Source organism: Lissotriton helveticus, chromosome 1_1 (assembly GCF_964261635.1).
Source record: "Lissotriton helveticus chromosome 1_1, aLisHel1.1, whole genome shotgun sequence".
NCBI lineage: Eukaryota > Metazoa > Chordata > Amphibia > Caudata > Salamandridae > Lissotriton > Lissotriton helveticus.
Genome location: NC_136057.1, coordinates 1,784,443,150 through 1,784,458,013, shown reverse-complemented (window position 1 = coordinate 1,784,458,013; position 14,864 = coordinate 1,784,443,150).

Here is a 14,864-nt window from a genome sequence, read left to right as displayed (position 1 = left end):
TGAGAAGCATCGTCGTCAGCGCCAGTCGTATTAGCAATGTTCGCAGTAGATGGTACCTGTGTGCCTGTTGGTCCACGTATCGCACCATCAGCTGGTTGTGCTGGTGAGACCTCCATGAATGCCGTCATCAGGATTGGTAGCCGCTGGGGACAACACAATGCATGAGCCTTACCGAACCAAGCAAAGCGTCAACATCCCTTGGCAGTGCTGATGGAAGTGTTAGACAGATGTCTAGCACGCATTCTTCTCCACATAGCAGGCATCGTAGAACAGGTAAGATGCAATCTTGCCAGATTGGTCTGAATGAAAAAAACCATGTGGTATTCAGATCTCTTAAACGAGCCAAGCCCAAAATTTGGATTATGCGCTCACGACACTTCATTGCTAGGAGAGTGTTCTCGATGGTAAACTGGGCGTCGTTGGTGGATTGGCTTGCCATATCGAAGCAGAAGTAGCAAAACTTAAATTCCTGCTGCGAGTCCCAAAACGAGAGGCAGTCCGCCAAACACCGAGTGCACGAAGTTTGGAAATATGCTCAGGACTGCTTCAAAGGGTGCTAACAGTCCTGAAAAAATCGTGTTAAATACATGGACAACACCACTGGTATCAGACATGTTTAAGATACAACCTAACATTTCTGCGAAATGTATGGGGCAGTTTGTTGATAATAAGGCATGTATCTCCGCAGAGGATCTTGCAACTTGCAGATCATACGTCTCTTTAGACAAGGTCAGTGACACAGTTTTTTGTAAAAGAATGGCTATCATTCTGCTTAAAGTATCACTTCGAATAGATGAGATGTTCAGTGAAGGCCATAACGGTGACTCCCCGTCTATCCTGCTTTTAGGAAACAATACTTGCATACAACAAGTGACCCTGGCTGAAACACTTACCAGATAGGCAAATCCAGGCATCATTCCACAACAGCTGTCATCATTCAACTTTATGTAGCTCCCATTGGAAAGCTACCTAAAAATTGGATCTATCACTGCTGCCGGAGAACCTTGCAGGTGGCAGGATAAGTTGGTCAAAGAACCATCACAGGCTCCGTGTAAATTAATACCCTGACATAAAAGTGTACCGCTTAGTGCGCGGTTACATTGTGTACCACTAAGAAATACTTATTTTCCCCCACTCCAACATTTGTGTGTGTATGGTAAATCCCAGGTTGACTTAATGGATTCTTTACCCAACCTTTCATACAGGCCTGCTGGTATGTGTTTCAAGCAATACTGAAACTGGAAAATCGTCACTAGCAACGTAATGGTGCCATGTATTATCCATTCTATGGCTGGTTTCTCAGAAACAGTCAATGGCAATCTTTCCAGTTTTTCTATGCTCAGCACCGTATAGTCTGCCTCCCTTTGTGCCAAAGAGATTTGTTTATCTGTAAGGTTAAATCCAGTAAACAATGACATGGTGTTGCTAGACTATATAACTGTATTGCGGTCTTGCCAGGCGCACAGAGAGTAGTACAGGGGTTCGCCTATTTTAATACGCCGTGATTCTTGCTGCTATTTCTTTTTACTGATTTTAGTTGTTGATTGATTGCACTGCCATTAGAGTTCACCCGCTTACTTGCACTATAAAATAAAACTTACCTTCACCACCCGCAATTTTAGCGTGGTCAGAACCCCCGGTCAGCTATTGCGCCATTTTGGTTGATGGAGGGTCAGGCTTACTGCCATCTCCAGGCGCCATCTCGGGAGGCGCTCTAGATGCTCGGCAGCTTCTACAGGCCAGCATATTTAAGTGGGGGAATGCAAGCACGCAGTTCTAGACTATAGAACTGTATTGCGGTCTTGCAGGACGCACAGAGAGTAGTACAGGGGTTCGCCTATTTTAATTCGCCATGATTCTTGCTGCTATTTCTTTTTACTAATTTTAATTGTTGATTGATTGCACTGCTATTAGAGTTCACCCGCTTACTTGCACTATAAAATAAAACTTTACCTTCACCGTCCGCTATTTTAGCGTGGTCAGAACCCCCGGGCAGCTATTGCGTCATTTTGGTTAAGGGAGGGTCAGGCTTACTGCCATCTCCAGGCGCCATCTTGGGTGGCGCTCTAGATGCTCGGCTGCTTCCACAGGCCAGCATATTTAAGTGGGGGAATGCAAGTGCTTAGCATGCGAGCGCGCCAGAGGCAAGCCCGTCTGCGCTCCGGAGGCGCTCGGCACCGGCAACGCCGCCCGTTTGGATGGCGCTCGAGGGCGGCTAACCTATGATAGAGAACAACTTTTGAAGCTAGGTTAGATAGAATGTAAAGTTACCTCTGCCACGGTTGCCATGAGAAATGTCGGAAAGACCCTTATTGGTGGGCTGATTAACAGCCGGTCACTTGTTCAGCACTCCACTGAGGTCTCAGATCTGATACAGGATATGGGAATTAATGCTCTGTTTTTAACAGAGACTCGAACAGCTGTAGAAATGGGATGTGCTTGTCCTAATGGCTATACAATTCTTCACAAGCCTAGAACCACGGGCAGAGGAGGAGGAGTGGGGGTGATTTTTAAAGAGGAGCTGGATTTTAGACTCTTACAGATAGACGAAGTAGAGGGGAAAGAAATTATGGGTTTCTCGCTACAATCTTCTAGCAGGAACCTACTTACAGGACTGTTGTGTTATAGGCCTCCGGGTGGTGCCACACAATATCAAAATCTTTTTGATATTATCACTAATCTTACGCTGGCACACTCCAGAATGATTATATTAGGAGATTTTAATCTTTGGGAGACAGGAATGTTAGCAGCCCATTGCGAGATTTGAGGCATACATGTACAAACTTGAATCTCTCCCAGTTGGTGAAAAGTTCAACACATCAAGGGGGCATATTGTTGATCTGTTATTTTTCAACCAGTCCACAACTAGGGTACTAAATATAATGCCTCAGAATTGATCTGACCATTATCTCGTTCATTTCAGCATTGGGGTGTTATGCTCTGGGGACAGCGCTAGTCAGCAAAGGTCCTATAGGAGAGGTAGGGAACTCTTACATTTGCCCCAGATGTTACCTACTTTGTACCCACGAAGACCGTAGAAGAAAACTACAAAGTTTATACTAGCCATATAACTGACATCCTGTATCAGGTAATCCCTATAAAGGAAATAAAAAACAGGAGCAAAATCACGGGTCCTTGGTATAATGAGGAGCTGAAACAGATCCGTATGCTCTGCAAGAAGGCGGAAAGGAAATGGAGAAAGAGCTACTGTGAGGAAGATAAAAAAGACCTGAGATTGATACACTTGAAATACAAAGAGCGTATTCTCAAGTCTAAGGCAGATTTCTATGCCAGTTCAATCATACAAGAGCCAAACGGGACAAAAGCACTTTTTAAGATTATCAAGGACCTTTCCTCCCCCACATGTATGGAAAATAAAGTGGCAGCATCCCAAATATTATATGATGAGATTGCTCTACATTTTCAGGATAAGATTGCAAAAATTGTGGACACTCTCCATGTTAATAATAATGTTGAACAACTTAATCCTGAACAAATGATAGATGAAGTTCAACAACAGCCTGTATCTTTGGATAATTTTCAGACTCTAACAGAAGCTGCTTTTGACAGCCTGGTGGATAGCGTATCCTCAGGCTCCCCTCTTGATCCCTTCCCCCATAAAATGTGGAAGTCATTTGGGCGAGATACCTTTCCATGGTTGAGGCAAATATGCAACCAGTCCCTGGAAGAAGGAATGGTCCCTGAATGCTGAAAATTGGCAGTGGTGACTCCACTGTTTAAAAAGCCTTCTTTGGACCCGTCAACTTCAGCAAACTTCAGACCCATCTCTCTCCTACCTTATCCGGCTAAAATCCTAAAAAAAGCAGTCAGTAGGTCACTGTCATGCGTTTTGGAGGAGAATCATCTACTTGATAAAGATCAGTTTGGTTTTCGCCCAGGTCATGGGAGCGAGACGGCTCTGGCCACTATGTCGGATAATCTGCGTATGCAAGCCGACAAAGGGAACGCTACTGTTCTAGTGCTTCTCGATATGTCGGCCGCATATGACACGGTGAGCCATCCCATTTTGGTGGAAAGGCTTAAGAGGATAGGAGTGAAAGGTCGGGCATGGCAATAGCTTCAATCTTATCTAGTAGGAAGACAGCAGGTGGTAACATTAGCACCGTTCTCCTTGAGCAAATCCCCAGTCATCCATGAGGTGCTGCAGGGATCTGCGATTAGTCCTATTCTTTTTAATGTTTATCTGCAGCCCCTGCTCCCCATTATAAAGTCTTCTGGAGTCTGTCTAGTTAATTATGCCGACGACACGCAATTGGCATTCTCTTTAGAAGGTGACCATGCATTATCTCTAGACATGTTCCGGCAATGCATGCGGCGGACGACTGACTGGCTCAGAAGAAACTCTTTGCAATTTAATAGTGGAAAGCCTGAGGTGGTGTACTGCTCCTCTGGTAGGATGCCTAGACCATTTCTATCTGAGTTTAGACTTACTCCAGAGGAGAAACGACTAACCCTGGCCAGTAAGGTACGTAATCTGGGGGTGCTAATTGATGACGATTTTCAGATGGAATCATAGGCAAATAAGACCGCCAGCGTATGCTTTGCCTTAATACGTATGTTACGTAAAATACTTCCTTTACTACCCAAAGAGTCACTTTCACTGGTGGTAAGAAGTACAGTGGGAAGCAGGCTGGACTATTGCAACTTCCTGTATTTGGGGGCTCCAAAATACATTTTTCAGGGGTTGCAAAGAATCCAGTCTGCAGCAGCTAAACTGGCCCCTGGTAGGCAACTGAGCTCCTCCACAACTTTGGCTCTGAGAGAGCTACACTGGTTGTCTATAAGGGAAAGGGTTCACTTTAAGTCCCTTTGTCTGGTTTTTAGAGCGGTGCATGAGCTAGGCCCTGTCCCTCTGCAGGAAAGGTTTACATGGTATCAACCCATAAGGCAGCTTCGCTCTTCTAGTACCGGCCTACTGACAGTCCCTAGATTCAAACGGTCTAGGTTAGGAGGAAGGGCATTTAGCGTGGTTGGTGCCAGTCTGTGGAATGAGCTCCCCCAGAGCCTTAGACAATTCAATTCCCTGCTAGAGTTTCGCAGGAACCTAAAAACCAGGCTCTATCCCAAGGCCTAAGCCCCGGCTCTTCTATCTCTCTGTTGTGACCTGCCTCCACTCTGGTCTACTTTTACTAGTCTGAAGCGCCAGGATACCCGTAGGGTGACAGTATGCGCTATACAAGCTTTAAAATCAACCAATCATTAGACACCAAGGCACATAGCCTGAACGAAGATTTTGTAACGTCCAGCCTATCAGCATTATAGAACGCAATTGAGACTGTCCATGTTGTAACATGAGCAAGTCCTGTTCCATTATGTCTATGGCAGAGGATACAATGCTGTCCAAAGAATAAATTCTGGATGACAGAGTTGTTAACTTATTGTCAACCACAGAGAGGGCTTTCTCTAAATTAATACGAATAATTTCTCGTACTCGTTCTGCAGTTTCCATTTGCGTGACTTTCCATGCTTCATTATAAGCAGCATAAATACCGGCGTATATGAAACGTTTATGACATAGTTTATGAGGCCCTAGTAAGAAGTCTCTCAAATCAACGCCATCTTTAAGTAAAGTTAAGTGTTGTTAACCTCTGTAAGTGTACATTTTTATAGCCACTCGATGCACAGTTTTCCTAAACTGTAAGTTGTTACTATCCCTGGATGTTGTCTCTGGACATATCCTGGGTCTGGCCTAGTTACTGTAAACCCTTGTGTCTTGTTCAGGAATCTATCTTGACAGTTATTCGTGTCTGTGGGCCAGACTAACAATCTGTTGTTTAGTAATATAGTTTTTACGTCGACCCCTCCCTCTGAAGTGTTTTTACTACCAGCTGTAGGTACAGGTATGGACTGTTTGTTTAAATCTTTTATCTTGGCTAGTCCAAGAAAGGATGTTTGTTGAACAGTGTCATTCAAAAACGTTATTTGTTCAGGAATAATACAGTCTCGAAATTAAGCTTCTACTCCCTGTACTTGCCAGTCTTTTGAGCCCCAGACAGTTTTTGTTTCTATGTTGTCACTCCAAAAGTCAAAGCCTGATGAGGACAGCTGGGCATAGACGGCTGCTGAATAAATTTGCTTTGTGTTGGTTAGCATACTTTTCATTCCTGTCTTATTGACATTTTTAAAGTAAAATGTTTCCGGATTTGTGGTATTAAAACCTGAGAAGTATGGAAATGTGTTATAGAAAGTTTTTGAGCTACCTTTTGGTGGCGTTGGACAGTGTTTCCATTGATTGAAAGTATAAACATTTCTAGGACTTGCAGATTTGTGCAAGTAATGATGACCAAAATGATTATAACAATACATTTGTGCATAATCTGATGAACCTTCTAAGTATTCATGTTTTGTACATTTTGCAGACATTTATTAATCTGACATCATGTTATTAACAGTCTCTAAGTCCCAATCATCAGAAAATGTGCTGGGTGAAACAAAGTCACTCAGGGAAACCTCGAATTGATGTGGAATCTTCAGCAGCTCGGCCGGACCATAAATGTCATAATCAGTTCTGTCCCATGCCATACCACTTGGTATAGGAACGGCAGTGATGTTCACTGATGACAGGTCTCTTTGTTCACGATGAGATGAGCAAGTTGATGTTCTTACTTGTTGTGTCCATTTTACTATATTTTCCATCTGTCAGCTTTCTCATACTTAAAACAAGAATGAGCCAAAGTAGGAGAAAAAGTACACCTAACACAATCCAAAACTCAACCCATGGTTAAACCAGATAAGTCTTTTCTAGTTGCTGAAAAAGTGCTGTTATTTTGGATTTAAAAGTTTTGTTTGCTGGCATTGTTTCGGGCTCACTGGGATCCTCAGAAAATGTATCAAAGTTGATGAAATAGCCAGAGGCAGTTCTGTCAATTGTTGGTATTGCATCGGATTACTTGAAATCGCTGGACCATCTTGGTCCCTTGTCATATTAGTATAGTCAGAGGCTATATCATTGTAGACAGGAGTGTCTTGATGAACTGTTATTTGGGTTTCTAGAGGCACAAGTTCCATTGCTATGTTGCATAGTCCTTCTTTTCTTACTGCAGATTCTTCAAAGGTGATGAGTCTCTCAGTTTGAACCTCTTGGATAGTAGCCAGATTTGGTCGTCCGCTACATCTTTGGAGTCCACTGGGCCTACTACTTATTATCAGCCACATGGTGTGGTTTTACCAGGTCAATTGATACAAACCGGTTCTTCTTTCTTCCAGCAAGGGGCGGCAGAAACACTGTTCTTGATCCGTGGATTGCTAGCACAGGTACTGGCTTTTTATATGAAGGCCGAAATTCCTTCTTATCCGCGATCTTTTCTCTGACTAGATCCCCAATCTTTGGAATCCAGACAGGCCTTGCTGGGACAGGTGTTTTTTCTTCAGTGGTTGTTGGCTTCTGTAATGTGTTGCTTAGACTTCTTGTTTCATTCAAGTCCTGCAAAACAGCCAAACGGTCTTTGATATCAAAGGGTTTTTGTTCTACCACTGAAGTATGATGATCAAGGTCTTCGACAATCATTCTAGTACCAAAAAAGGATTTCATATTGAGTGATTCCACCCAGAGAATGTTTTGGCAGATTGTTAAGACTACGTTGGACACTTATTAGATGTTTGACCCACCCGTCACACAAGCCTAATACCCTAGCTGTTATAGATTGCTTTATGTCATGTTTTTTTCTTTCCACAACCGAATTTGCCTCAGGATGGAATGGACTTGAGTACCGCAATGCAACGCCCAAGCTGGCCATGGCCTCCTTGTAAGCTCGAGAGCTAAACGCAGGACCCTGATCAGAATGTAGCATGCCGATTGCGTATGTGCCGATAAAGACTCGCAAATCTTTTATAACAGTTCGGGCGTCAGCCGAGCGCTGAGGCCACATCCAAATGAATCTGTCCTAATAGTTGTGGGACCGCATTCGTCCATGTCGACGTCTGCGGGTAGATAGTCTAATGCTGTCTAACAATGGTGTCTGTACTGGGCTTGCTACACTGTAGTCAGGTATCTGGCGGCTTTCTCTTCTACGATGTCTGTTGCAGTTAGTGCAATTAATTGCAAATTCGTGAATGTGGGCATTCATTCCTGGCCACCAATATGTCTCTTTTAATTTTAGTATAGATTTAGAGATTCCTTGATGTATCAGACCCTCTCCCATTTGTGCTTCTTGAATTAAAGCACCTCTCCGCCTCCTGTTTGGAATTACTCTATCCTCCACTCCAGGGATTTGAGCAAAAAGAAAAGAGTTTTCATCAATTCTGTATGAATATTCGAGTGGATAGTTCAGAGGTAACAAAGCACCGCTGCCTTTGCTTGTGGCATTGACAGCTAGCATACTTTCGCCGTCTACTCTTGTTTTTGAACAAGTGATTGCAGGTATGGAAGCCGTTTGCACAGCTGCCTTCGCGGCTTCATCTGCCAATGAATTCCCTTCAACATGAACGCCATCATGCTGATGACTCAGTGTATGGATCACGTGAGTCTTTTGTAGTTCTTTCTGGAATTGAACTACTTGTTTCCAAAGCAACTTATGCATGATTGTGCCACCTTTGGCATCTTTGAAACCGCTTTGAACCCAGTTCTGCAAGTATTCATCAAATGACTGGGCGAAGTAATACGAATCGCACACTATGAGTTGGGGAATTCGCGATCGGTATTTTCCAGCGCCAACTTGAAAGCCTGTAATTCAGCTCGCTGAGCTGTACAATCTCCTAGAGATTGAGTTTTTGTGACCATAGGTCTGAATTTACCATCGCGCCAGCGATCTTTAACAATCGCGCACGCAGCACTATAAGCTTGTTTACCCCCAATTGCTGGCTGTGCTGATCCGTCAGAATAAATGATACATTCGTACTATTCTAGAGGGAGAATTTCAGTCAGCAGAGGACATTCTTGTTCATATTGTAAAAATTCTTGAGTTTTCAAGTGGGGGTCAAAAACGTATTCAACGTCTGTTGCAGCAAGAGAGTTAACCCATTGTATCCATCTTGGATGTAAAGCCTTTGCATTCGGAATGCTTGCTTTTGTCACTGCCTCTAAGGCAGTTAAAGGAGTAACTATCTTTATGCGTTTTCCCTGTGCGAGAGCTCTCTCTATTGCTACTGCAGTCTGAACCTCCATCAGAAATTTTTCTGTTGAAGTGAATTTCATTTCAGCTTGTGTGTACAAGTGTGATTTGTAAGCAATTGATACTTTTTCATCTTCATTAAAGGTTAAGTACGTGAATCTGCATCTTCCTGGGAGGATTCGAATTACAAGGTTGCGTACGTTTACGCGTGTCTGTAAATGTGTTGTTGCTAACATGTCTGTTTGCACTGAACGCAAAATTTCGGTGTGTTTTTGTCTAATTTGTTGTTTTAAAATCAGGTTTGATTAATTCGTAGAGAGGTTTAACCCTTTCTGCGTAGTTTAGAATGTAAGTTCTTCCGAAATTCAGGAAACCTAGAATTGACTACGTTTTTCAGTGTTTTTGGGGGTTGGAGCAGCGCACACTTTTCTAAAAAGTTTGCTGGAAGGCTTTAGCCTTCACTTGAAAGTTCTTATCCTAAGAATAGGATGTTGAGGTGGGCAATTCTTGATTTCTTAAAGTTGAATTTGTACCCTTCAGATGCGAAACCAAGTATTATGCTGTTTACTCTGTTCAATGGCCTATCCAAGTCATCGTCTGTTAGACAGATGTCATCGACATAAGATAATGCCTCATCATCATACGTTTGTAGTAACTCGGTTACTCTGGCTGAAAATAACCCTGGACTATTCTTGAATCCCTGTGGGAGACGACAGAAGTGACGCTGTGTCCCCATAATTGAGAAAGCGATCAAGTACCTGCTTTCAGGAGCGAAATGTTTACAGAAGAAACCGTTTGAAATATCTAATGTAGTTTTATATTTTTTGCGCACAATGTTATTCATCAGTGCTGCACTGTGTGCATTTTGTCCTGCAAATGTTTTGCAACAAGAGTTTAAATGTCTGTAGTCCAAAACTAGACGATATATATTGTCTGGTTTGGAGACAGGAGACAAAGGATTGTTCATTGATGAGGTGCATGTTTCAATCACCCCTTGGTATTCAAGTTGATCTAAGATCTCCCTGACCTGTTATTTAGCTTCTTGCTTAACTGGATACTGCAAAAGTGCGCTCTTATTTTCCTAATTATGTCCCCCTCCATCCGGAGTGTTACTTCATATAACTTATGGGGTACACTAACCCTGGTATTGGCAGTTTCAACTTGAATATACTCATTCAAGTTCACTGACTCCAGATGATCCTTCAGGATCTTGCGAGCTATGGTAACTTCCGCTGCGCTGTCCAGCATTGTCTGGGCCCACTCCCCGTTCTTGAGTTGTGTCCTCAAGATCCTCGGCATGTCCGATTTTTAGACCTGCTACCTTTTTCTTGGTAAATTGTGTTTACTTATTTTTTGGAACGTGTTGATCGTCTTTGGACTTCACGCGTTCTTCCTTGTGTTCTGACTGTCCTCTTCTTTCCGATTTCTGTGAGGAACTCTGAAAGGTACGAGAGGAACCTGTATCAGTATCTTGATATCTATCAGGTTTTCTCACATTATCCCTATTCCTGAAGTTCTACCTCTTTTCAGAGGGCTCCCTTTGAGGAGACCTACCTCTGGATTGAGTACGCTTCTCTTTAGGAAGTGTCTGTCTAGTATTTTCCCACTTCTTTTTAGGAGTAGTGAGTGTTTTTAATAAAAACCTTTTCAGGATTTTCTGTTAGTTGGGGCTTTACTGGTTTCCCACCCAAACTATCTCTACCTAGTTTTTCATAGGATTTTTCAATTATTCTTGCTAGTTCATATGGTTGCTCAGTTACATCAAGTTCTTTTAATTTTTGGCGGATCGGCACGGATGCTGCTTCACCTTTGATATTAGCTAATATTATAGCTGAGCCTTGTTTGAAATCTTTAAGTAATTTCATACCTAGATTCAAAGCAGGCTCTGGCCCGTATTAATTTTGAATCTGTTTCAGGACGTCTGGTATTACCGCCGTAGACGGAACACCGTGAACTTTTGTGTAGATTGCAGCAAAGACTGTACCCCAAGTGTCGCAGTCCTCCAGATGTGTTGCGATCCCCATTGGTAAACAGATTGTTAAAATTCTGTGTTTCTCATGAGGTGTACTGTCAGGAAATACTGCCTCTATTGAAGTAATCTTTTGAGCTAAACAGAATGGAATGTGTTCCCTTTTTGCGGGCAATTTACCAATGACTGATTGTATGGTCTGTGGTGTAATTTTATTTGCGTTCCCCTGGTAAGGGGTTTGTTGTGGAATCCTTATAGGAGGTTGGACTGTTAGCGTCCGCAGGACATATTGAACCAATTGTCTATGTATTTTTATTAGTTGAACTAATAGTTCTTCACTTGACACTTCTTCAATGTCAGGATGTGGTGTATAGCTGGCTAGTACCGGCCATGTTGCTCCTGTTCTACCTAGTGGACCAAGCCTGGTAATGTGATTTTGATGTTGTAGGGCGCCTTTAAACCAGAGTGAATTCTCTTGGTAAGGTAGTGGAATTTCAATGTCCTCAAATGGAAAGTATTCCGTTGGAGGTTCCTCTACTTTGTAGAAGTGGAACACGTGTTACTGGAGTTGCTTCAGGGAAGACAATCCATGAATAGAATACCTCTGTCTGCCGATATTCATGTGCCTCTATGACAAAAATTACCCTACCACCTCTTGATGATAGGCTATTTGTTATAGCTTTCTAGTGATGGTTTTCCTTAAGTTTTCTGGGATAATTATAGCATCCGGGTCATTTTGTTGGAAGCCTGTAACGTCTAAACCCGGTTGGGCTGCAGTTCTTGCAGCTCCACCGTTCTCGTTTTCAGTCATTTTGTTCACTGAAGGTTTGCAGAGCAAGTTTCAAGGTAACCAAGACAAGGTACACAATATTTTGGAACACTGTATCCTTCAACGTTGAACAAATCAAAAACAAATACATAGGATTTTCGTCCTACTCAGTTATGGCAGATATTTTACCCTTTTACGCACTCCAGACGTCTATTGGACTATTTTACGGGAAAAAGGGGTCTCTGTGAAAAGCACGACTGAGTTACTCTAGTATGTAGCGTTAAATTAGTGCCTTACCAAACGTTGGGCGCCATGTAGTGTAGTTCCTATATTCCCAATAGGCTCTGCGCATTGGAATAATATATCCTATAGATGTGACGTAGGACTTAAGTCGACTAGGTCTCTATCGAATATATTAGACTTAATTGTGAGTGCCAGCCAGCTCAGAGGTCACTAGAAACTTTCTCGAATACACAAGAAGGGATTAGTTTTTCACAACCGCATAAACATGACAACTTTGTTTCCCCAAGATAAAACTGATCTTCAGAGTCGTGGAAACAATAGATAGATATTTCACTCAGTCAATCGTGCATGCTTCGTTTCATCTGAGGTGCAGAGAAATAGAGAGACGGTCGTTTTCAATAAAAGTATTTATTGAAGAGTCTTCTTTCTCATGTAAAAGAAATGAACTGCTACAATCGTAATACTGGCTGTAAAGTATAATGCGTACAGCAAGAAGAGTATTAAAAAATAATACTGTAAAAGCATGGTACGGGTTCTAAGCCATAAAATACATACATAAATAAGAAAGACTAAAAGTACTCAACTGGTGCTTCTAAAATACGCCTACCCTGATGTACCTAACCTAAGTCTGTTACGAGGTGAGAAGTAAGTAGGGGTTTAGTTTCTTTGCCAAAAATCTATCTAAGATTTCTCTTAGGGTCTAATCAGCTCCGTACCTTGGTTTAGAATGAAAGAGGTCTGGTATCTCTGTCTCGGGACTCGATTTCCCAACACCCCTGGAGGGGAGCTTGGAAACACTGGAGCTGGATTCTCAGCGAGAGAAAGGCAGCCTCTCTGTCAGTGTGTCATCTGGAGGGTCGGCTTCCTTCGGCACTTGCTGTAGCGAGATGCGTCGGGCAGGTAGATAGTCGAACTGCTCCAAACCACTGTGTGTTTGCTAGGGCAAGTGTGGGCATATTTATACCTTGAAGGTGCCTGGTTTGACGTAAAGTCGGACATAATAACCTCACCAAAGAACGGTAGTTCTTTGAAAACACCATGATTTCCAGGACAAATCAAAATTCAAGAAATGGGATGCCCATGACTTCTGAAGTCGAGTTTTCCAAGAAATCGTTGTGGCTTTTTGGAACTAGTGGAAGTAGCCATGCCTGTATTTGGACTGGATGGGTTATGGCTAAATATGGTTATGATTTCTATGCCTATATAAGGGTAATGTGAATTATACCTATATAAGGGCATGAATCGGGAAAATTACACTAGGGTCCTAAAACGCTACACAGCACTCCTGTTTGAGTAACTGTAAGTGGTCTGACAATAGTTTGTGGATGCAAGGTGGAATATCTGGGGGATTGGTGGTAAGCTCTAGGCAACAACCATGTCGGATACAATAGAGCACCCATTTGTCAGATGTTATGGATTGCCAAATGGGGAGAAATTGTTGAAGCCTTCCACCGACAGGTGTTAAATAATCAGGGGGAAATGTGGGCAAGTCACTGTTTGTTGGGAGAAGGGGAGTTACGCGCTTTACCTTTACCCCTACCTTTGGAATTGTTTCCTCTATAAAAACCTCTACAGGGGTAGAGAATTGGGTATTGCCTTTATAAGAAGAAGCATTTGGGTCTGAGGATGTAGTTTTGGAACCTCCTCTGTAAGATGAGTGCTGAAAGGAGCGTTTATTTGAGGAGTACTGGAGCACTCCCATGGACTTCGCCAATTCAGGTTTTGCTTGTCAAAAGGGGTGTTACCTACGGTTTAAACCCTGAGATCCTAAACCATGCATGCCTTCTAAGGAGAAAGCTGGTATTTATATCTCTAGCCATAGTGTTAGCAGCATCTAGAGCTCATCTGATAGAAGAGTTAGAAATGAGTTTGTCCTCCTGAACTAACTCCTTGTGCTTTACTTTTGTGTTTGGGCTGGGAGATACCTAGCTAGTAGACCCTGTGTGTTGGTGATGCGCCAATGGTTAGCGGCTTGAGCAGTTACTTGTTTTCCCGATGCATCTATCCGCTTAGATTCTTTGTCTGGGGGAGGTGCATCACCAGAGGTTTGTGAATTTGCTTTCTTACAAGCATTGGACACCACTAGAGAGTCAAGAGGTAACTGTCCATTAATAAAAACAGGATCAGATGGTGATGGTTTGTACTTTTTATCAACTCTGGGAGTTAAAATACATGCTAGCACGGGGGTCTTTAAATATGTTGTCTGCATGTCTCATCATGCCTTTTAACATAGGGAGAGTTTGGCTTGACCTATGTGTGGATCCAAATGTTTCAAATTAAAAATCTTTCTCCAAAGATGTTTTATGTAGTGCAATCCCATGAAACTCTGCTCCAGCAATAAGCTCTTGATACACCACATTATCTTCTAGCGGTGACGGCTTCGCAGGGAATAGATCTTGATCATTATCTAATGGAGGGTCACCGGTGTATCATTCCATGGATCTACAAGCAAGTGTGTATGATCGTCATCAATATCATCCCCTTCAGGTTGTCTATGGGGTCATCTTTGAGGTGTTGTGTGATCTAATGGAGGGTCAATGGTGTAATCATTCCATGGATCTACAGGCAAATGTGTGTGTTCATCATCAATATCATCCCCTTCAGGTTGTCTATGGGGAGATCCTTAAGGGGTTGTGTGTAAAGGTTCTAGAATGAGCAATTGTGGAGAAGATGGTGGACGTGAGGTGGATTGTGGGGTGGGATAGGCAGGGCTGGTAGCCATGTCTTTTTACTTCTTAGAGGAATCTTAAAGGCGGGGTCCTCTGAAGGAAGTTTCCGTTTGGCTGGTGTCTTGGCCAAAATGCTATTTTGT